The sequence below is a fragment of the Panthera leo genome, chromosome B2, assembly GCF_018350215.1.
Source record: "Panthera leo isolate Ple1 chromosome B2, P.leo_Ple1_pat1.1, whole genome shotgun sequence".
In the NCBI taxonomy this organism is placed as follows: Eukaryota; Metazoa; Chordata; class Mammalia; order Carnivora; family Felidae; genus Panthera; species Panthera leo.
In genome coordinates this window covers 19,016,335-19,039,478 of record NC_056683.1, presented here as the reverse complement: position 1 = coordinate 19,039,478, position 23,144 = coordinate 19,016,335, and positions in this window count along the sequence as shown.

Below are 23,144 nucleotides of genomic sequence, written 5' to 3'. Positions count from 1 at the left end.
AACTGGAGGGCATTATGCTAAGTGAAACAAACAAGGAAGAGACGGAAAAGTATTGTATGATTTCATTTACGTGTGGAATCTAAAATGTTAAACTTACAGAAATAGAGTTGAATGGTGGCTGCCAAGGGTTGGAGAGTAGGGGCAATAGGAAGTTGTTGGTTATAGGGTAAAAACTTCGCAATTACAAGATGCATTCATTTTGGGGATCTAATGTACAGTATGGTGACTCTAGTTAATAATAGTGTATTTGTAACAAATTTGAAATTTGTTAGAGTAGATATTGCGTGTTCTCACCAGGAAAAAAAAAAAAAAGTAGCTTTGTGAAGTGATGAGTCTGTTAATTAACTTGACTGTGGTAATCATATCACAATGGATACATATATATCAACTCATCAAGTTGTACACGTCAGATATATACAATTTTATTTGTCAGTTATAGCTCAATAAAGCTGAAAGAAAAGAAATACAGTGAAAGAAAATATTCAGTTTATACTAGTAGCAAAAATATAAAGTGCCTTGATACAAATTCAACAAAAATGTAAAATTCCTCAATGGAGAAATGTTATAATTTTTCTGAAAACATTTAAAACTTTTAATGAATAACCTATCAGTTTCATCTTATGGAGTAAGACTAAATTATGGCACAATTGATCTTCCATAATTTAATCTACACAGGTAATAAAAGTAAATAAAAATAACAAAATAACTATTTTGACACTACTTCAGCTATTTTAGAAAGTGTTAAAAATTAAGCATAGAAAATGTCCAGGGAACTTCTGGAGAAAAAATATATAACAATTACAGAAATTATGAATACTTAGTAAGGAATAGATCAATGGAACATAATGAGCTATTATAATGGACCCCAATAAGTGTAGCAGTTTATGGTAGAAATTATATTTGTATCATTGGGGAAAAGATGTGTGGTATTACATGCACTGGATGGTGACCTTTAAGGAAATACATATCACTTTTTCATCATTCACTCAAGGTAGATTAATGATTTAAACATAACAATAGGGAAGCCTGGGTGGCTCAGATGGGTAACTGACCCTTGATTTTGGCTCAGGTCATGATCTCATAGTTCAGTTTGTGAGATCAAGCCTCATGTGGGGTTCATTGCTGACAGTGCAGAGCCTGCTTGAGATTCTCTCTTTCCCTCTCCCTCTGCCCCTCCCTGCTGGCTTTCTCTCTCTTTCTCTCAAATAAATAAACTTAAAAAAAAAATCTCCTCTTATGGTATAATTGATCAAGCATTTTTATTAAAAAATCATTTTTTATTAATAGGGGAATGATTGTCCCTTCTTGTACTTTTGTATTTAGAATAAATGTTCACTACTCTGACATTCACATTCTTCCACTATCCATTATTTGTTATCAGCGCACACGCGCGTGTGTGTGTGTGTGTGTGTGAGCACATGCATGCAGGGAGAGAAAAACTAAGATACTATGTGTGTAATCTTGCTTATTTATAATGTTTTCTCGGGGCACCTGGGTGACTTAGTCAGTTGAGCGTTCCACTTCTGTTCAGGTCATGATCTTGCAGTTCATGTGTTCAAGTCCTGCGCTGGGGTCTATGTTCACAGCTCAGAGCCTGGAGCCTGCTTCAGATTCTGCGTCTCCCTCTTTCTCTGCCCCTCCCCTGCTCATGCTCTCTCCCTTTCTCTCTCTGTCTCTCAGAGGGGCATATATTATGCATATATCTCTCTCCGTCTCTCAGAGGGGCATATATTTAAGTAACTGTTAAATATACATACATATATATATAATATTTTCTCTAATCACAGTCTTGCTGTGATTAGAAATTTGCTGATTTTTGTCACCATAAATTCCACCATTTATTCTAAACTTTAAAAAAATGGCTCTCCCTTGCCTTTGAAGTTTTTAAAGTGACAATGTTCAACTATAATTATGTAATGTTACAGTGTGCTATATCATCTTGTGCTATGTGATAACAGTATGGGATTAACTGATAAATTGAATTAGTTTGAAATTTCCTAATCCAAGGTTACCTGATTAATCTTTTCAGACTTTCACTCTGATCGTTTAATTTTTTTTAATTTTTATTTATTTTTGAGAGAGAGAGAGAGAGACACACACACAAAGTGCGAGTGGGGGAGGGTCAGAGAGGGAGAGAGAGAGAGAGAGAGAGAGAGAGACAGAATCCGAAGCAGGCTCCAGGCTCTGAGGTGTCAGCACAGAGCCGGATGTGGGGCTCGAACTCAAGAACCATGAAATCATGACCTGAGCCGAAGTTGGACACTTAACCGACTGAGCACCCCTCATTCTGCTCATAGGCTCACTCTAAGAACGGGAATCTCATGCAATCCTAAGCAGACCTCTAAGACATGCTCAGTGTAAGGCAATTCAAGATGGCAGTGTTGCAAGATCGTGAAATCACGTCCTCCCAGGGACACAATGAATCTATAACTACATATGAAATAACTCCCTCTGAAAAAGACCTAAACACTGGCTGAGCAGCTACTCTATAACAAAGGATGAAAAGGCTATATCAAGATGGATAGGAGAGGCAAAGAGGCAGTCTTGCCCAAAACACCACTCCTGGCATGGTGACTCACAGACAAGTGGAATCTCACAAAGTAGGAGCAAGAGGAGCAAAGATTGCCCCACATCAGGCACCTCAACCACTGGGAACTACACCAGAGAGATGAGCCCCCAACATGTCTGCCTTTGAAAACCAATGAAGCTTACATCCAGGAGAATCATAGAGTGGTAGGGAGCAGAGATTCCACTCTTAAATGGCGTGCACACAGATTTACTTACCCTCGGCCTTAGTGCAAAAGCAGCAGTTTGAAAAGCACACAGACCACCTGTGAAGGAGACTCATTTGCCAGTCATAAAGCATCTGCCAGAGAGACAGGTGCCCGTAAGGGCTCTCTCTGAGCATGAAAACTCTAGTGGATGTTGTTTTTACCTTCTCCCTCTACCTTATTAGCACTGAAACTGGTAGGTACTACTTTCACACTCTCCCTCTCTCTCACCTGCCAGTGTTGGTGGGTGCACACCATCCCCATACAACACTGACAGCATTGCTTGCCCTGTCCCATTTCCTGTGGCTCCACCAAAGTTGGCAGGCATGTGCAGCCCAAACAGGGGATGCCCCTTGAATGCCTGGCCCGGAGGCCAGGAATGATTGCATTCTGGGCCTCAAAAGTCTGAAACAATTGGAGAAATAGTTCTTGGCAGGCTACTACCACCAGGGTGCTGCACAGAGAGAACAAAAGATACCCCTGTCTTTCCACGAAAGAGGCCTATATTTGTACTGAAGCACCCACCATCAGAACATGCAAATACATAAAGGAAATATTATCAGATCTAAAGAGAGAAATTGACAGCAATACAAAAATAGTAGAAAACTTTAGTACCCCACTTACATCAATGAGTAGATAATAAAGACAGAAAATCAATGAGGAAACATCACCCTTAAATGAAACATTAGTCCAGATAAACTTAACAGATGTGTATAGAATATTTCATCCAAAAACATCAGAGTGCATGGAACATTCTGAATCATAGACTATATGTTAGACCACAAAACAAGTCTCAATACATTCAAGAAGATTCAAATCATAACAAGCATCTTTTCTGACCACAATGGTATGGAACTGGTAATCAGTTACAAGAACATAAATGGGAAAAACACAAACGTGTAAAGACTGAACAGTAGCAACCAAAGGGTCAACAAAGAAATAAAAGGAGAAAATAAAAAATACTTTAAGACAAATAAAAATGGGAATACTACACATCAAAACCTCTAGATGCAGCAAAAGCTATTCTAAAAGAGAGAAGTTTATAGCAATTCAGACCTACCTCAAGAAACAAGAGAAATCTTTAGTAAACAACTTGGCTTTGCACCTAAAAGAACTATAAAAAGAGATACAAATGAAATCCAATATTAGTAGAAGGGAATAAATAATAGCCATCAGGTGAACATAAATGAAAGAGACAAAAAGACAATTGAAAAGATGAATGAAACTAAGTGCTGGTTCTTTGAAAAGATAAACAAAATTGACAAACCTTCAGCTAGACTCACTAAGAAAAATTTGAGAGGGCTCAAAGAAGATCAGAAATTGAAGAGAGGAAGTTACAATTGATAAAATAGAAATACAAAGGAATATAGACACTATTATGAATAATTATATGTCATCAAATTGGACAACCTAGAAGAAAGAGATAAATTCTTAAAAATATATGATCTTCCAAAACTGAATCATGAAGAAATAGAAAATCTAAACAGACTGATTACTAGTAAGTAGATTGACTCAGTAATCAAAAAACCCTCAAGAAACAAAATCCCTTGGCCAGATGACTTCACTGGTGAAATCTAACAAACATTCAAAGAAGATTTAATGCACATATTTCTCAGATGCTTCAAAAAAACTGAAGAGCTAAGAATGCTCCAAAGTCATTTTATAAGGTTGTAATTACTCTTATACCAAAACCAGACAAGGACACCACACAAGAAAAGAAAATTCCAGATCCAATTCCCTGATGAACATAGATAAAAAAATCCATAACAAAATAAAAGCCAACTGACTCAACAATAAATTTAAAAAAAATTATACACTATGAAAGATATAAATAATATAATCATTACAATAGATTCAGAAAAGCATTTGATAAAATACAACATCCATATATGATAAAAACTCTTAACAAATTCGGCATAGACAAAATATACCTCATGAATAACAAGCCTAGCTATAATCATACTGAACTGAAAAAAGCTGAAAGCTTTTCTTTTAAATTCAGGAACAAAACAAGAATGCCCATTCTCATCATTTCTATTCAACATAGTATTGGAAGTCCTAGCCAGAGCAATTAGGGAGATAAAAGAAACGAAAGCCATCCAAACCGGAAAAGAATAAGTAAAGCTGTCACTATTAGCAAACGACATGTTTTTTAAAGCATTTTTTTAATTTAAATTCAAGTTAGTTAACATACAATGTAGTCTTGGCTTCAGGAGTAGAACCTAGTGATTCATCTCTTACATATGACACCCAGTGCTAATCCCAAAAAGTTCCCTCCTTAATACCCATCACCCCTTTAACCCATCCCCCCAACTTCCTCCCCTCCAGCAATCCTCTGTTGTTCTCTGTATTTAAGAGTCTTTTATGGTTTGTCTCCCTCTCTGTTTTTATCTTACTTTTCCTTCCCTTCCCCTATGTTCATCTGTTGTTTCTCAAATTCCACATATGAGTGAAATCATATATCTGCCTTTCTCTGTCTTATTTCACTTAGCATAATGCCTTCCAGTTCCATCCGTGTTGTTGCAAATGGCAAGATTCCATTCTTTTTTATCACTGAGTAGTATTCCAGTGTGTGTGTACCACATTTTCTTTATCCATTCATCCTTTAATGGACATTTGTGCTCTTTCCATAATTTTACTGTTGTTGATAGTGCTGTTATAAACATTGGGTTACATGTGCCCCTTCAAATCTGCATTTTTGTATCTTTTGGATAAATACCTAATAGTGCAATTGCTGGGTCATAGGGTACTTCATTTTAATTTTTTGAGGAACCTCCAAAAATGGAATGCACCAGTTTGTATTCCTACCAACAGTGTAAAAGGGTTCCACTTTGTCCGCATCCTCACCATCTGTTGCTTCCTAAAGTGTTAATATTAGCCATTCTGACAGGTGTGAGGTGTATCTCATGGTGGTTTTAATTTGTATTCCCTGATGATGAGTGATGTTGAGCTTTTTTTCATGTGTCTGTTAGCCATCTGGATGTCTTCTTTAGAAAAATATCTATTTATGTCTTTTACCCATTTCTTCACTGGATTATTTCTTTCCTGGGTGTTGAGTTTGATAAGTTCTTTATAGAGTTTAGATATCAACCAAAATGGCAAATGATATGATTTTGTATATTGGATACCTTAATGGTGCCATCAAAAGCCTGTTAGAACTAGTAAGTAACAATCCAACTTAATTGCACCCAACACAGTAACATACCTAGGAATAAATTTAACCCAGGAGGTAAAAGTCCTATACAATGAAAGCTATAAGACATTGACAAAGAAATTGAAGAAGACACAAATAAATGGAAATTTATCTCATACTCATGAATTAAAAGACTTAATATTGTTAAAATGTCCATATTACCAATGAAATCTACCCATTCAGTGCAGTCCCTATCAAAATTCCAATGATGTTTTTTTTATACAGCTAAAAAAACAATCCTAAGATTTGTATGGAAACATGAAAGATCCTGAACATCCACAACAATCTTGCAAAAGAAGGACAATGCTAGAGGTATCATGCTTTCTGTTTTCAAAGTATATTACAAATCTTGGTAATCAAGACACTATAGTAATGGCATAAAATCAGACACATACATCAATGAAACAGAATAGAGTGCCTGGAAGTAAATTCATGCATACATGGTCAATTAATTTACTACAAATGAGGCAAGGATATAAAACGGGATATACTCTTTTCCATAAGTGGTGCTGAGACAATTACACAGCCACCTGCAAAAGAATGAAAATGGACCACTATGAAATGGACCATTATGGATTCATAATGAATTAATGTCTTGAATGTAAGACAAGTAAACATAAACCCCCCAGAAGACAACATAAGTAGTAAGTTCCTTGACATAGGTCTTGGTGATATTTTTTTAGATCTGACTCCAAAGGCAATGGCAACAAAAGCAAAAATAAACAAATAGGACTACATCAAACTAAAAGCTTCTGCATGGTGAAGGAAATGATCAAACAAATTAAAAAGTGACCTCCTGAATGAGAAAAGATATTTGCAAATTATATATCTGATGGGGGTTAATATAGAAAATATATTTAAAAACTCATATAACAATAAAAAATCCAATTAAAAATGGGAAGATAATTTGAATAGACATTTTTCCAAGAAGACATCCAGATGGCCAACAGACACATGAAAACATGTTCAACATCAGTAGTCATCAGAGAAATGCAAATCAAAACCACAGTAAAGTATCACCTCACACCTGTCAGAATAGTTAATATCAAAAATATAAAAAATAACAAGAGTTGAGGAGGATGTGGAGAAAAGGGATCCTCGTGCACTATTGGTAGGAATGTAAATTGGTGCAGCCACTATGGAAAACAGTATGGAGGTTCCTCAAAATATTAAAGTGCAACTACTATATGATTCAGAAATTCCACTCTGGGTATTTATGAAAAAAAAAAACACGCAAAAAAGCTAATTTGAAAAGATATATGCACCCCTATGTTCACTGAAATATTATTTATAATAGCCAAGATATGAAAACAACCTATGTATCCATTAGTGGATGAATAAGTAAAGATGATGTGGCCTATCTTCTGCCTATCTATCTATCTATCTATCTATCTATCTATCATCTATCTATCCATCAACTTATTCAATGGAATATTACTCAGCCATAAAAAAGAATGCAATCCTGGCATTTGCAACAACATGTATGGACCTATGCTAATTGAAATAAGTCAGACAGAGGAAAAAAAAAACAAATACTGTATGATTTCACTACATGTGAAATCTAAAAAAAAACAAAAAACAAAAAACAAAATGAACAAAACTTACTGATACAGAGAACAGAAGGTTGGTTCTCAGAGGAGGAGTGTGTTGGGGGTGGGCAAAATGGGTAAAGGAGATGATGAGGTGCAAATTTCCAGTTATAAAGTAAATAAATCATGGGGAGTTTATGAAGAGTCTAGTGACTATAGTCAATAATATACTGCAAATTCTAAAGTTACCAAGAAAGTAGGTCTTAAAAGTTTCCATCACAAGAAAAAAAAAATACTTTTAACTTTTTATGGTGACAGATGGTAACTAGACTTGTTGGGGTGATCATTTCACAGTGTATACAAATGTCAAATCATTATGTTGTACACCTGAAACTAATATAAAGTTATATGTCAATTATACTTCAATAAAGAAAATAAACAAGTAAATAAATTTAAAAAAATAGAATCTCAACACTGTGGAGGTAAGCTTGCCACTGGCATATCTCCTGTACTCCCTGGGTGAATAATTACCAACCTCCTTTTTGACTGGAATTATAAAAATCTCCTTCTATTATTTTAACCCTACAAGGTGCCAGGTTCCAGAATTGTGTGAGGTAGAAACAAAATTTTTCACGGGTATAATGGAAAGACTCTACCCAAGCAGGTGGGGCAGGAAAGGATGGAGAGAAAATGCCATTAGAGCGGAGAGCTCAGAGACAATGGGGAGAGCAAGATGATACTTTGTGTAAATGTGAAGCGTGTGCCATGGCTCTCAGGCGGGAAGGTACATGGGCTCTGGAAGAGTTGAAAGAAGCTGTTAAGGCTGAACTCTAAAGTGTAAGGAGTTCAGGTTGAGATTGAAGAGACAGGTGGGGGCTTTAGGGACTCTATAAGCTTTGTAGCCCATATTAAGGAGGTTGGTCTTTGCCATTAGAGCAATAGGAAACCATCAAACACGTTTACTTGGGGTAGTAAGAAGATCTAATTTTTATTCTATGTACTGAATCATTGGGGGAGTGTCAGCTGAGGAAAAACAAGTAATTAGAAGGCTATTCCATGAGCCCTGGTAAGACGGATAGTCCTTTTAACTGGATAGACTAAAGGATAAATGTGGAAAAAAGAGATGACCCCAAGAGGTACTTAAGAAGTTATAATTAGCAGTATTTGGCGATGGTAGATAAGTGGGGGAGGGAAATAAAGTATAAAAATGGCTCCTGGGTTTCTGGTTTGTGGAATTAGGGTGATGGTGGTGTTATTAGTTGAGATCACAAATATCTAGGAAAAGATCATAAATTGGGTATTCTACATTGTTATGAGATGAATTATGTTTCCCTAAATTCATGGAATGAAGCCCTAACCCCTGGCACCTCAGAATGTGACTGTATTTGAAGACATGGCCCTTCAAAGGGTAAATGTGGATAAATGAGGTTATATGGAGGGCCCTGATTCAATATGACTGGTGTTCTTACCAAAGGAGGAAACGAGGAATCAGACTACACAGGGGAGGATCATGTGATATGGTGAGAAGGCTGCCACCTAGAAGTCAAGAAGAGAGACCTCAGAAGAAACCATTCCTGCCAACTTCTAGACACTGGTATTGTGAGAAAATAAATTTCTGTTATTCAAGCAACAAACAAAACAAAGTCATGTTTAATGTGAAATGTATACATTTAGATCCTCATCCATAAATGGATTTTTTAAAGATGAAGTTTATTATCAAATCGGTTCCCATACAACACCCAGTGCACATCCCAACAGGTGCCCTCCTCAATACCCATCACCCACCCACTCCACCCTCCCACCCCCCATCAACCCTCAGTTTGTTCTCAGTTTTTAAGAGTCTCTTATGTTTTGGCTCCCTCCCTCTTTAACCTCTTGTTTTTTTTTTTTTCCTTCCCCTCCCCCATGGTCTTCTGTTGAGTTTCTCAGGATCCACATAAAAGTGAAAACATACGGTATCTGTCCTTCTCTCTATGAGTTATTTCACTTAGCATAACACTCTCCAGTTCCATCCACGTTGCTACAAAAGGCCATCATAAATGGATTTTTAGTAAGCCCAAGTTCTTCAAGGTTGCTTATGAATTTTTCCATTGTAAATAAAATCAATAGCTTTTTCAATGACTAAATTCATTTTTGTATTAAATAAAAGATTTGTCTTTGCTCTTAGATAGATTCTTTCTTAATTCATTGATTGCTCTGATTTTTACAATTATCACTGGCTTTTAAAAGGATTACAGTTCATGTTCACTAGGAAAAGATGTGCAATAAGACAGGAGTAGACTTAAAGAGCAAAGACTTTGGATTTACTCAAGTAATTCAAACATCATCATGCACTTAATTTGAATCCATTTTTAAGCATACTTTCATGATAAGAAAATCTGTTTACTATACTTTGCATATTGATAAGGACAATTTTCAGCTTGTATGAACAATTAGCATACTGTATTTTTAATTACCTTGAATTTCATTTAGCTATTCTTTGAAATATGTCCTTAAATATTATTTTTTCTGGCTCATACTTGACCCAAGTCAGGTTAAAAATGCTCCAATAAAAATTCTTCTGCATTAGATTGAACAGTGAATAAGAACATCTTTTTCATGATTACTCATTATCTTTAAAGCCTGCCATTAGTTGAATACTGCTTCCTATGTACTGAGGTTAAAGTACCATTTCATACCATGATGTGGTGTGGGAATCTCACAAGGTGGTCTTCTCAAGTTCTAATTCAACATGGAGACTTTTGTGCACCATCTGAGTAAGAACTATGCTATGTGCGTTACTTATTTTATTATTACAATCCTCCCAATAGCCATATGACTTTAGGAATTTTTACCCCATTTTACTGATGAGGAAACTGAGGCCCAGAGAAGTGTACCTGCTTCCCTAAGGTCACCTAGCTGATATGGGGTAGAACCAGAATTGGAACCTAAGTCTATCTCCTACTGAAATCTATATTTTGTTTGTTCTAGCACGTGAGTTGCTAAGAATTATAATCTCAACTGAATTGCATTTCCACAAGCATGTTACGTGAGGCATCATCTTGTTTTAGGGATGGATTAATACTTAGACTTCTTACAAACCCACCCATTTGATTAGTACAAGGCAAGTTGACGCTGACAGTCCTAACCAACGCAAGATATAAGACAGTGGCTCAATGAAAGCAACAAAATCCCTTTATTTCCACCTAGCTGCATTCAGATGAGCTGTGCCCTGACCTCCTCAGTTCATCTAACAGACTCTGTATCTACTCTCAACGGAGAGGCTGAAGTATCTTCAAGGTTGCTGTCATTTGGAATTTTAGGTCATTCGACACTGCACCCTTGCACATCAATTTAACAACCACCTTCTAGCTAGTACCCTGGCATACTGTATATTAATAGAATATTGATACAGCAAAAATACTGTTGTGGGATTCATCATTTGGTAAATCCTCTACCGTCTGCAGTTTTACAGAGCCATTTAATTAGCAATTTTACAACCTTCTCTCCTCTCATTAAATTAATTAATAATTAAGTTCAAATATAGGCATCTTTAATGTCATAATTATATTTCAGTTTTATGGTCACTGGAGTTTAGCTCATTAGGGGAGGCACTCATAAACCATAGTCCTGTTGAGTGACTGAAGCGCGTCTATGTCACCAGGCTGATTCCAGTCGGGCATTCTAATTTCGCTGTTTCTTTGGTAGCACTACCATTTTTACCGAAATTTCAGTCTTTGTCCACCCTGAGCGTAAGATCACAATCCCAATAACAACATCAACAAACGCAATGCAAAACGCAGATGACGTGTTCTAAGAGTCTCCTTGACTTTTATGATGTCTCCCTGGGATACTTTTATAACAGTAGTCCTCAAGTTCTCCCACCTGTACACTTGGCATTAAGCACTAAGTAACCACGTCAAAGACCCCTGAGTGATGTCCTCTCATTGGCTTTCTGATATGCTAAGTCAGTAATGGCATTCACACAATATGGTAGGCTGTACATTACAATGGACGGACTGGATTTATTTCAGTCATTATCACTGATTAAACCAGCTTAGTAGAAGAGGCAAAACAAAACTTGCTTTGAAATCGTTCTTATTTCATTCTGTTCGCCTTCACATAACCCAGGACAGTGCTAATTATTCCTTGATGGAGCTCATATTTCTAATGCCATTCATATGTAAATTCTAATTTAGTTCATATGGGAATGTTTGTGTTCCTTGTCTCATCTCAGGCAAGAACACAAACACAGAATTAAAACTGTTTGGAAATGAAAACTTGATGTTGCCTTTCTTGACCTGGCTTTGATTTGCTTTGCTTTGTTGTTCATGCAACAGACCTTAATCACTTTTGAAGGTTAAGATTTTTAAACTGTAGTTTAGGGGATAAAAACTATCTTTACACCTATAAAGAATTTGGGGATATTTTGAAGGTGCAAACTGCAGTCTCTCACGCTAACAAAAGTCTTACCATTTAAAGCTTTTCTCTGAAAGAAGATACGCTTAAGAATTTAAGAACTCTAAAGCCATAATCTGTATAAACTATATTATAGTTATTATATTCTATGTTATTGCTGGCAACAGGCTGTCATGAAGATAAAATAAGAATGGAATAGATCTCAAAATAAAGATTCTTTTTAAAAAAAAAATAGTGATGGGTTATTACGAGTCTGAATTGTCCACAGTATTGTTAACCGACATCTTTGAGGAACTGTTAACTGAGACATTCCATGATTTAAAAAACCGCACTAGGCCGAGCCAGTTATGTATGCCAAGTTAGGCATTGCCACAAGGTCAACTGCAGGTGGAAAAACTATAGGGTGTTGTATCTAAAATGCACAGTGAACTACGAGTGTAAGGTCGTGCACAGAGCAGTTGTGCCAGTGATAGTCACTTCTTAAAGGAACTGAGTGTAAAACAGAAAACAGAAAAGATTAGAAATGCAGAGAAGTAGAGAACATGGCTGCTGTGGAGCCCACGGCCACTTTACCTGCCCTCAAGGGACACTCGAGGCCAGAGACTTACAAGGACCCTTTACACTTTACCTGGCTGTAATCTCCCAAGTGTGTGTGTGTGTGTGTGTGTGTGTGTGCGCGCGTGTTCGTGTGTACTGTGTGTGTATACTGTGTGTGCACATGCACGTGTTCTCTGCTCACTCTATGGTGAGACTGAAATTTGTTCTCATCCCCAATAAATATTTATATGCTATATTTTAGAGAAAATCTTCAAGCTTAAGGATGTCTCCAGTATAATTAAAGAGAAACGGAAAATATTTAAGATGAGCAACCTGAAATGGGAAGGAAAAAGGTAAATCTCAACAGGACCCATCTTCCACTTCAACCATGACACCCTGGACACTTTTAAAGTGAAAGTGTTGATCCCTGTGTCCTGTCACCTCTCCTAATACTCATCCACTAGACATTGCTTTGAAACGTATCTCACTCCAACCAAAGGAAGTGGCAATGTCTCAGCTAAGCAAAAATTACAAACTGAAGAATGGACATAGACAATCATGACTTATTTGTATTTTGATATCTGATCATACTTGCACTGTAGTCAGAAAAGACCTTTTCATCCTCACGCAGACTGACTTTGTAATATCTAGGACATAATTACACTTGCATTCAATATGCACGCACGCATACACACACACATCATGCCAACATTAGAGCTGTCCGAAACTATTTTCAATAATTGATTTGCCGTTTAATTGAACAGCATGACTGACTAACATAGCTCATTACTTTACTCATTAGTTAATTATCGAAGAAAGTAGGACAAGTCAATAAAATGGAAGGCTGTAAATTCCAATACTAATTAGCACCATTTCCTTAGAGACATATTTAAGGGCAGATTGGCTACCTGAATGTCCTAGGACCTTGCAGATGAAGGAGAAGGGTAGATGCGCCATAAATCTAGATTACTGGAGAGGAAGACAAGTAGACCCTAGTAGACATGTGGACCTGTACTTCCCTACTGCTAACTCTACCATTTGAATGGCAATATCGAAACATGTAATTGGGTAGGAGATCATTATTAAGACATAGGAGGATCCTACACTTAGTACACTTTGAAAACAATTTGCAAGACAACTTGTATCACTTTTTTTCTTTTAAAATACTGCTTTCCACTTTGGTTTGCACATCCGGTGTGTGTGGACTTTATGAGAATAAGTGACATTTATGTGTAGGTTCCTTACAAATGGATTCCATGTTTAATAGAATTCTATCAGAGGGAAAAGTGCTTTTCAAAGCTAACAAATCATTCTTTTTGACTTAGGAGGAAAAAACATAGCCATTCATGCTTATTCAATCCACATTAACCCATGCAACCAACAGATGTTACTAGGTACTCATGATTCCCCAAGTTAAATGCATGCACGCATGCAATGCACATATGCATACGTGCACGGACACAAACATGCACCCACTTATATTTTATTTTTCTCATTACCCAGAACTGGGTTTAAGGGCTCCTTTTGTCAATGTTAGCTATATGCATGCAGAAAAACCTTCCATCTATTGGGACTCAATATTTTCTCATGTATACAGCGGGGACAATAAGACCTACATTTCAGAGTTGCCAAGAAGCTGAAAAGAAATAATAAATGATTTGTTCTAGCAGCGTCTGCCACAATGCCTCTGTGGTACTTCTTACGCTGTTCTTGATAAAATTCCTAGACAGCCTAGATGCAACTATCAGATGGTCTAGAAGAATGGCTGACCTAGTCCCAGTAACAAAGAATTCTGGCCATGAAACTATGGCTGGAATATGGGCCTTGTTAGAATTACTTCTGAAGGGTGTTGGTGATGTGTTTTGGATACACACAAGGAGCGCTCTGTTAGTGAGGCAACGCTATCCTTCACCTGGTTGATGGGCCGATCATCTATGTTACAGCATTTCTAGTAAGAGATGACCAGCTAATCTTGCATTTACCTTCATCACTTTTGCTTTCAGCCTCTCAAAACCTGCTTGTTTTGTTCAATGCTGTGGTGGGACCAGACCTAATGAAGTACACACTATCACACTGATTTTATATTTAGTTAAATTAAGCCATAAAGGAAGAAACATTGGCATTTGCACAGCCTGTGCAATTCTTCCCAAGTATGTTCACATACTCATGCTCCGAGTACATACAGCTATTGTAACTTATATGATAAATAATAAAATTTGGTAAAGATATTCAAAGATACGCAGTTACTTAAAGGCAAAGTGATGATTGAAATTTACCTTCCCTGATTTTCATTGTTCTTTTCATGATCGTAAACCTTATAGTCATAGAAGGTTGTATCTAGAAGGATGGCTAAGATTAATAAGTCAACAACTCTCCTGGTTCAGAAAAGAAAATGCAATCTGAGAAGCAAGTTTTGCAAACCTTGTGACTAGATGTTGATAGAATTTAGTCTAAATTTTGATCTCTTTATCTTATGTTCTAATGTCCCTTTCCTAGTCCCCAGCCTCCTCCCCTAGGGTTTTGTTTTAACGTCAATCTATTATTTTTTGCTCACTAGCCCTTCTGCAGCTCTATGGAAGGCTGGGACTCACTTTTAGCAGAGCAGGGCTGGATCCAAGAGAAGGAAGGAGAAAGCATTTGTCTTTTAAGTACACAGGTGCATGTTCCTAGAACTTGCTTCTGTGGATGTGTCACAGTTTACTTTGGGTAAACATGTGTGTTCATTAGGCTTTCTAGTTTGTGCAAGAATATATAATGAGTGAGAAGAGCTGAGAGAAAACTCTCAAGATTTAGCTGTATTTGTAAACTGTCCATGCTCTTCTCTAACTATGCCTGCACTCAATTTCTTTAAATATTTTTTAAAGTTTATTTATTATTGAGAGACAGAGCATGAGTATGGGAAGGGCAGAGAGAGGAGGAGACACAGAATCTGAAGCAGGCTCCAGGCTCGGAGCTGTCAGCTCAGAGCCCGACATGGGGCTTGAACTCACAAACCACAAGATCATGACCTTAGCTGAAGTCGGATGCTTAACCAACTGAGCCACCCAGGCGCCCCTAAAATTAAAGGCTTTTAATTAAAATGATTTCCTATACTCTATAAAGTAACTGATGTAAAATTTTAAAATAAATTAACCAATTTGAGTCATGAAATTATATTTGCCTGATTACTCCCATTGGATTAACTAAATTAAGCTTTTTAACCATTAAGTTATGGATTTAATATGATAAATGTATCACCCCAAATAGGGGAATTTTTAAAGAGAGAATCATTCAAATGCTTATCATAAATAGGTCCAGTGTTTGACTATATAGATATACTGTGCTTTACCTGAGAATATTCTATAGTAGAAATATTGGAAATTCGCTATGAAGATAGACATGAGGTATATAAAGAATTTTAGTAAATAGGGGTGCCTGGGTGGCTCAGTAGGTTAAGCGGCCGACTTCGGCTCAGGTCATGATCTCGCGGTCCGTGAGTTCGAGTCCCGCTTCGGGCTCTGTGCTGACCGCTCAGAGCCTGGAGCCTGTTTCAGATTCTGTGTCTCCCTCTTTCTCTGACCCTCCCCTGTTCATGCTCTGTCTCTCCCTGTCTCAAAAATAAATAAAACGTTAAAAAAAATTTAAAAAAAAAGAATTTTAGTAAATAAATGCCAAAGATATTCAAGCAATTTGTGTTAATTGTTTAGCTTTCCTATTGCATAACTTGGATTCTGTGAATTTTAACCTTATTTAAGAAAATTAAAAGTTGTTTTTTTTCCATAATGTTTTTAACTGCAAATTATAATTCTTATTATTTTGCATTATTTTTATAAAAATATGGACGCCTGCTCCATGAGCATAAATAATTGTATTTGAAATGTATTTTTGGCAACAAAATCTCTTATGAAAGTTATCATTCTGGTTGTTTTTTTTTTTCCTAAATCCTCTATCATCCAAGCATACCCCTTTATTCTCTTTGTGGGAAAATAAATAAATAAATAAATAAGATGAAAGGTCAAATATGACAAACCTATAGGCGTCATTGGAATTCATTTGTCTCCCCCCTTGATTGTTTTAACCGACAGATTTCTATCAATGGTGAGATCACAGGTATGATCACATTTCACTCTGATTTTTTTTTCATTTGTTTATTGTAGGGAAAATACATTCCGACCAGCAATATAACTGGGGTTCTAAATTGTCTACATTCTCATAAATACTTTTTTCCTTTCCTTTTTTTTTTAAACTATAACCATCCTAGTGTGTGTGAAGTGGTTATCTTACTGCGGTTCTGATTTGCATTTCCCTATTGACTAATGACATTAGACACCTTTTCATGGGTGTGTGGCCATGTATCACCTACTCTGGAGAAAGGTCGATTCAAGGCTATTGCCCACTTAGCTTTTTTTGGCTTTTTGTGGATGAGTTGCAGGAGTCCTTTATAGATTCTGAAGACGAAGGTATTGTCAAATATAGATTTGCAAACATTTTTCTGCCATTCCGTAGTTGTCTTGCTATTGCCTTAATAATGGTCGCTGGTTTTATAGTCAGATAGCTTGGCAAATTCATTTAGGTTATTTTGTCTCATTTTGCAAAGTAGCATTTTAATTTTTTTTTTTTTAATGTTTATTTATTTTTGACAGAGAGAGAGAGACAGAGCACAAGCGGGGGAGGGCAGAGAGAGAGGGAGACACAGAATCTGAAGCAGGCTCCAGGCTCCGAGCTGTCAGCACAGAGCCCGACGCGGGGCTCGAACTCACAGGCCGTGAGATCATGACCTGAGCCGAAGTCAGACGCTCAAATGACTGAGCCACCCAGGCGCCCCTACAAAGCAGCATTTTATATCATTAGCTTCTTTTTTGAAAAAATCCTTTATTTAGTTCAATCCATGTGCTTGTACCAAAAGCGTGTTTAATCAAATGTCTTTGTGCCAAAAGTGAGAATATGAAGATAAATAGGAACAAAAGTTCCTGCCCTCAAAGAACTTAGAATCTTCGAATGTCATCTCCACCTAAACAGAGAATTTGAAATACACAATAACAAACCAAGTAGTTTCTGTACTGCAGCTAATGTCTTCATAAAATGACCGAAATCTACAGTTATTAAATATGCAGGCACTAGATTTATGAAGGAGCAAGAGAGGGAAGTTGAAATAATTAAACCCCAGCTTTGCTGTGCAATAGCCCTTAGACTCACGACCAAAACTTGAGGTGCTCCGATTTCCTTATCTGTAAAATTGGGGTACTGATTCCTCTTCCTGGCTTGTGCAATTACTGTGTAAGATCACAGGAGGTAACAGATGGGAAAACATTTTGGGGATTTAAAGGTGCTATGCAAATGCAAGGTCTGTTATTATTATGTGTACATGTGCACCAATTAGCATCATAATTGTTGGTAATAATCATTAAGGGGCATCATTAGAAATATAGGCCTGTCTGTAGTCTTTGTGTTTGTGTAGAGAGCACACCTGCATTGGGGTACACTGGGATGGGCATTTCTCTTCTTTTCCAATCAAACTATGCATTTCTCGTGTAGGAAATGCTATTAATGTCCTGGTTTTCATTCTGCCCAGCCCTTTTTACCAGAGCAAGATCCTGGCATTTCCACTGTAGCCAGAGTAGAATGCGCAGACTGGAATTGTTCGGGCGAGTTTCAGTGGTCCTCTTTTAGAAACTGGGCCCTCAGGCCTCCGCAGCCTTTAATCAGCTGTAACTGGAGTGAAGCTGTCAGCCCCTGCTTGTTCTCTGTCAGCGTTAGTGCCATTTAGAGCATCCCTGATAAATGTACGGCACACATTTAACAGTCAACCTGTGAGAAAGAAAAAACAAACATCTCTCGAACACCGAGAGAAAGTTTCTTCCGCCATGTCGTGAAAAATCCACGGGCCGGTAAGTCCAGGGTTGACAAAACAGGAGTTGGTGATGTGTGAATAGATAAGATGAAAAACACAGTACTTTGGGTATAGGACCGGGTGTTAGAAAATATGCACAAATAAAGGAAAAAGAAAGAGAAGAAATGAAAAAGGAAAAATGATGATGGGCCAAGTTTGTGAAGAGAAAAGATAAAGTGTTTCTCTGGTTTTTCTCCTGGACTTGGAAGAAAATCTCAGGGTATGTTTTCCAGACGCTCCGGGACGTAGTAAGTGTGTGGTTTGAGAGACGAGAACTGATACGATCATTGGAAGTCCTGAAATTTGAACAAGTAACACTTCATTTTTCACTACCTGTGTGAAACCAAGAGAAATCCAGAAAGGTAAAAGGTGATTTCAGGACTCCGTTTTCTCATCTATACAATGAGGGTAAAATAATTCTGACCTCACAGAGTTTTTGTAAAGATGAAATAATTTTGAGCTTCATAAACTCTAAAGCATTCTACAAAGTTTGGTGAAGTTAATGTTATTTGCTAGTACCCTAAGAGGCTAACTATAAATCTACTAAGCAAAAATCATCTTTCTGAGAATCTGATATTAAACACAGGCCTAAATTGAGTCGCTTAAACATAATGTCCCATTCACACTTAGCTAAGTGTGAATTCATTCATAGTTAAGTTCAACTGGGCCTAATTTCTGGCATCGGATTTGGGCTTGGGTCTATAGTCAGTTGGTTGCTTCTTGGAATTAAAGAGGAACATTTTCAAACTTTTAAAGCAGATGCTTCCAAAGGGTGTTCAGGAAAATGCCAGTCACATGAAATGAAAAATTTTATTGTTGTGGAGTCGTTGAGTGCAACGGCCAGGCAAGAATTCTTGAAACACGGTATGGTGCAACCTAGTAAGTTTACTTAGGTAGCACGGGGATGGGACCTGGTACAGAAAGAGCTGCGCTTTTGCCATACGTAGCCGATGGTTATACGATTAGTGCTCAAGGAGGAAGAGACATACAGGAAGGATTGGACCATAAATATCTTCTTCCAATTTCTACGTGTAAAACTACTTTCACAAGATTTCTCTGGCGCTTATCATTCAGCTTGATATTAACTATCAGTGAGATGTACAGGCAGTCATGAGACCCTTTAAGAATGTAGCCACCAGCACGTATTTGATCCTTATCGGAACTATGCAGGCTATAGGACAGCCTTCCAGGCTAAAGGTGAACATTTTTCTGCTTCTGTTCCTCCTCACCACGGTCAAGAAAAAAATGTTTTTAAAAAGACGATGCATTGGCTTCCTAATGGAAATTTACAACACATCTGAGCCTATCAAAGTCACCAAGAAGTCCAGCAGTAAAGACACCAGCTTAATGTTCTAGAGTCACTCACCAGTTTGCACTATGTACTTAAAATTCCTGCTAACTTGCATTCTATAAGGAAGTAGTCAGTCAAATAGATCTCCATTCCAACCCTAGCTCGTTCACTTACTCTATGACTTGAACAAGTTGTTTTTACTGTTCTTTTTACCCAACTATGAATAACAAAAGTTATTTCAAAGGCATCTTTTCATGAGACGATACATGTAATTAGCACAAGTGTTGACCAAATGTCGACTACTGTCATTGGTACTAAGTCCCACCTTCCACTCACCGAACTTTGGACTACTGAGTCTTCAAATATTTTTGTTTCATTTTTGAAGGATGACATATGTCTTTTTGAAAGAGGTGTGTGACACACCCCTTTCCTTACTTTATGTATTAAAAAATGAAAATCTGGGTCCATGATTTCTGATAAAAATAGTTAGAAGATGGGAATGAAAGTAAAGGTGCAAATGTTTAACTTTAACCTTCCCCATGAATAGACATCAGTTATACATGGAAGGGGTATGTGTGCTTCTTACAAGTGATGTCTATCCATTTATTCACTGGATTATTTATTTATTGAAAAATAGGTATTAAAAACTTCATTATGTGCCATATTTCATGCTAAACAATCAATTCCTTATGAAAGAAGAGGAAAAAAGACAAACTTTACCTGCCCTCGGTGTCCAATGGTTTATTGAATAGTCTATGAAATGTAAATATGATCCTTTTTAAAATTCCACACATCTATGTAAGACCATTTGAAAATTCTACATGTGAATATTAAATATAAAGAAAATACTGGAAATAAATAGAAACATCATAGGGAAAAAACAAGATATAACAGGAAGACAATTAAAACTGGGCATGAGTTGGAGATAATCTAGGCATGAATCCTAATTTAACCACTTTTTAGTTCTATGATTCAAGCAATGGATTTAAATAGTTGAGGAGTCTTTTTTTTTTGTATGTAATTGTGTGAAAATTAAATGGTCAAAAAGACCTGGAAGAAACTTAAATGCATATCACCAAAAGAAAGAAGTCAATATAAAAAGGCTATCTTGTGTATGATTTCAACTATATGACGCTCTGGAAAAGTCAAAGCTATGAAGACAATAAAAAGATTAGCAGTTTTGGGGGGCTGGGAGGGAGGAGGGAGGAATAGGTGGAGTACAGGGGATTTTTAGGACACTGAAAATACTCTGTATGATACTCCAGTGATGAGTACGTGTCATTATATATTTGTCCAAACCCATAGAATGTACAACACCAAGAATGATTTCGTGCATTATGGACTTTGGTTGATTATGACATATTAATGTAGGTTCATCAATTGTTACAAATAGACCCCTTATGAGTGCCTGGGTGACTCAGTCGGTTAAACGTATGACTTCAGTTCAAGTCATGATCTTGCAGTTCATGATTTCAAACCCCACATCAGGCTCTGTGCTGTCAGCTCAGAGGTCCTTCATATTCTGTGTCTCCCTCTCTCTCTCTGCCCCTCCTACACTCACGCTCTGTCTCTGTCTCTCTCTCTCTCTCAAAAATAAGTAAGCATTAAAAAAAAATGGACCACTTAGTGAGGTAATGTTGATAAAGAGGAGGCTATATATGTGTGAGGATGAGGTTATACGGGAAATCTCTATAACTCCCCCTCAGTTTTGCGGTAAACCTAAAACTACTCCAAAAAAGTAAAGTTTTAATATGATAAATTAAAGGTTTATTTTAAAAAGGTACAAAGCTAAAAAAAATGTTCAGAATATTCACTGAACATTTAATAGACCTTGAGTGTCAAACAAACATTGAATATTTCAAATGTGTCAAGCACAGTACAAGGCACTGACGAATAAAACAAATGCATACTGTTAAAGACCTCACCAACAAGTAGAGGAAATAGACAAGCAAGCAAGTAATTAGCATATAATTATATTAACACTTATAATGCATAGATGTGGATACAAGTTATAGAGTGATGCTGAAGAAGATATAATATAATCTCATGGCAGAATCAAGAAAGATTTCACAGACATGGTATTGTTTAATTTCAGGATTTGAAGATGAACATGAGTTCACCAGACATATAAGACTGTGCAAAGAGCATTGCAAAACAGGCAAGTCCTGAGAAATTTCAAGAAAAAATATTGGAGCCAAATAAAGCACACTATAAAAATTGAATATTAATTCTTTAGACCAGGGGTAGCATATGTTTCATTTGGCAGTTAACTTCTGTTGATTTTAAGAGAAATCTCTTTTTCCCTCCCCTTCCTTCTCTCTCTCTCTCTCTCTCTCTATCTATATATATATATATAATATATACATATATATAAAATATAAAAAATGTTTTTGACCTCAAGGTCAACCTACTCTTTACTTTTTTTAGAACATTGAGCGTGTTTGAATAGAAATTACCATATTTAAGTGCATGTTTTAAAAAGTCAATGTTCAGTTTTTTGTTACTTCTCATATAAGACTTGAGAATTAAAAAAAAAGGAAAGGATTTCTGTTGTTGCTGCTATAAGAATTAAAAGGAGAATTAAGAAAAATGCTACCTGTTATTTCTCCCACCAACTACTAGAGAAAAGTACATGAATGGCAATTTGGAAGGTTGGGATCCTAGAGGAAAGGGCTCCTGAGCTTGGGGGAAGATATAGGATGCTTGAGCACTCTGGAATATAGAGATAGAAAACCACTGAGTCTATGGTCAGCAATGAAGGAATCTTGAAGGTCAGCTTTCAGTATTTGAATCCAATGCTGTTGGCTGTGTGAGAAAGCCACATCATCATCTATAATCATTTATTTCCCATTTATTGGCGTTAGATATTTCCTCATACCCCAACACTCTCATAATCTTTTAGAACCGCCTTGCTCAGATATCTTTCTTAATGGTCTAGGACACGTCTAAGCTTTCCTACTCACTTCCGCCATACCCCCTCCAAACAAAACAAGTAACGAAGTCAGTCCTTTTGGAGAGTTAGACATAGAATGGAATAAGAAACTCCAGCACTCTAGTTTGATTAGGGCTAGAAAATGGTGACACCCATTTGGATCATCATCAGGAATGATGAGCTGGAAATGAAAAGAGGACCGGGATCTGATCTTAGGGGGGAAAAACACCTATATCATTTAGTAATATCTGCAGTGGATTTAGAAAGGGGAGTGCTGGTATAGATGTTTCTATCTGTAAATGCTGCTTGGTTGACGACAGTGTCTGAAATTGCAATTTTAGGCCCATTTAGAATCTAGGGATTAGACATGAGTTATCTGTGTGACAGAATAAAAGGGAAACCTTTAGGGAGAGAGGTCACCGAATGCTGTACCTTTGCTTTTCATTAAAAAGATAGTTGTTTTTGAGATGATTGTATAGGGAGCCCGACGCGGGGCTGGAGCTCACAGACCGTGAGATCATGACCTGAGCCGAAGTCAGACGTTTAACTGACTGAGCCACCCAGGCACCCCTTGGATTCTTATTTTGAATCCTGAAACTGAGAGGCTAGAAGGCTAGAAGTGCT